We start from the raw sequence: 2,265 nt of genomic DNA on the forward strand, positions 1-2,265 counted from the left end.
AATTTTTTTTATAAACGGATCGATCGATGTATATATGTCCAAAAACGCATCGATCGATCACTATGATGCTCAAGACAATTTTGGGCTCTATTTCCCTTGATTTTTCGAGCTCTACCTGATTCCTACACTCGTTTTCACCCTAAGACAGGTATACTCCGCGAATCTCCACATTCTAAAATCGTTTTCTTGAGCAATATTTGGGTTTTGTGAATTTCTTATTTCCGTGTTGATTCCTTGATCAAATATGCATGAAACAGATGTTTAAACATGGAATATAACACAATTGTCTGTGATCAACGAGTTTGGAACAGGATTTGAGATGATTTAGGGATTGAGAATTTTTTTCCAACTTGGTTTTTTTTTATCACAACTCGATTTCGCCTTTCATTTTCATGTTGCTTTGAGTTCTTAATTGATTATAACCATGTTGAGAGCAATGATTCTATTTTGTAGAGAATGAAGCGCACGAAAACATCAGCAAAGAAGAACACACAAGAAGAGGGTTCGTCTCAGCGAGAGAAGCAAAGGCCAAAGAAGTGGTATAAGTCTGACACCACCCACTACAACAACATGAAGAAGGTAGCCGTTCCGGCTACACAACTAGCATGTCCTGAGACGATGACAATATTGGGAATCAAAGCAGACATTGAAGGACTGTTCCAGAACATGGGTCTAGGCCAACTATGCAACCTCAACGAACCCACTTATCCGGAGTTGGTACGCCAGTTCATAGCATCCGCATACGTCACCCGTCCCGATGATAGCCGGCCGACTATGCAACCTCAACGAACCCACTTATCCGGAGTTGGTACGCCAGTTCATAGCATCCGCATACGTCAGCCGTCCCGATGATAGCCATCAGGAAGGTTTTCTGGCATTCGTCGTGCAGAAAGTATACTATGAGATATCTTTCACAGACCTCTGCGGACTCTTTGGATTGAGTGCAGGGGAGAGGACATCTGGTATTTATTGGACTTCAGAGCTATTGAACTTCTGGGAAACGATTGGCACAGGGGTTTATAGATCTTCTCAGACAAAGGAGTCACTTATCCGAAGCCCAGTACTGAGATATGCCCCACGCCTCATTGGCTCATTGCTATACGGGACAACCACAGCCGCATCAGTCACGCAATGGGAGTTGTGCCTCCTGTACCAAGGTGTGAGGCATTTGCTACCGGCATTTGGAAACTCTACATTCCCACCTGCTACTGCCTTCAACATGGGAGCGGTGCTGGCCGAAAACTTAGCAGGATACAAGGGGAAAGTAACCAAAAAAAAGAGCAATGCATGTGGATTTGGTGCAGTGATTACTCGGATCCTTAGACATGTGGGTGTAGACTGCAAGAACCAGGAGGTAGCACTGGACAGATCGAACAACATTGCTTGGAACTACCTGGATGTCATTTCTCTAGTAAGTAAGGAGTTCATAGCTGGTCCCCACTCGAGGATCCATCGGGATGGTCCTTACGTCTACGTATTCCAGGACCGAGCGAAGAAAACACTCTACTGCCACCTACCTCAGATCGGTCTCACTTCTCTACTTTCAGAGGCTGCAGTTGAGTTCCTACCCCCTGCTACCGCACTAGTAGACAAGCCATCCTTCTTCACGCCAAAATATCAGACCAAAGGCAAGGGCGTGGTTGAGGAAGAAGGAGAAGATGAGGCTGCACAAGCCATTCCAGATGATTCACAACCCCATCAGCTACTCCCATCAGACTCCAGCCAGTACAAGCTGCAAGAGCTTCCACCGAACGCCACTTCGCGCCAGCAACAACATTGGAGAGATCAGAGCATAAAGACAAACAACGACATGCTACACAAAATCTGGGCTGCCATTTCACGTATCAGGCCGTGTCGTTGCCAAAAGGATGATGTAGTTCATCGGGACAACTCTCCATCCACCTCTGGTTCGGGTTCGAGTGGTACACACAGGGTAAGAAAGAGGTCCAAGAGACCCAACGATGCAGGAACATCTGGAGCAGGAGACGAGGAGTAGGAGCTATCACCGGCTATTTTATTTTCTTTTCTATTCTAACGTTTTATGGTCTTATTTTCTGTTAATTTTGAACTGAGTTTTTTTTTAGGTTTCTTAATTATGAGTTCGTATTTCTTTTACATGGTTTCTTCGTTTTATTTGGTTGTGTTCTGAGTAGTTTTTAATTCGTATTCAGCTTTGCCTTGCTAGATAAACCAAATAACTATTATCCGAGGAAAGAGGTTATATCAAGTGTTCCTCGGAATTTCCTCGGTATTTCTTTAAAAAAA

At 44.3% G+C, this 2,265-nt stretch overlaps 1 protein-coding gene and 1 long non-coding RNA gene across 2 annotated transcripts in view; both read right to left on the bottom strand.

Annotated features, from left to right (window-relative positions):
* LOC106322642 (probable zinc transporter 8) overlaps nucleotides 1–2,265 on the bottom strand; it is a 30,607-nt gene that overhangs the window by 24,607 nt on the left and 3,735 nt on the right.
* On the bottom strand, nucleotides 444–1,340 carry LOC106322643. Its single transcript, XR_001266483.1, has 2 exons — nucleotides 782–1,340; nucleotides 444–690 (listed from the first exon to the last, which is right to left on the bottom strand). It is a non-coding gene; the product is annotated as an uncharacterized LOC106322643 (long non-coding RNA).

This window comes from Brassica oleracea, chromosome C2, assembly GCF_000695525.1.
Source record: "Brassica oleracea var. oleracea cultivar TO1000 chromosome C2, BOL, whole genome shotgun sequence".
Taxonomy (NCBI): domain Eukaryota; kingdom Viridiplantae; phylum Streptophyta; class Magnoliopsida; order Brassicales; family Brassicaceae; genus Brassica; species Brassica oleracea.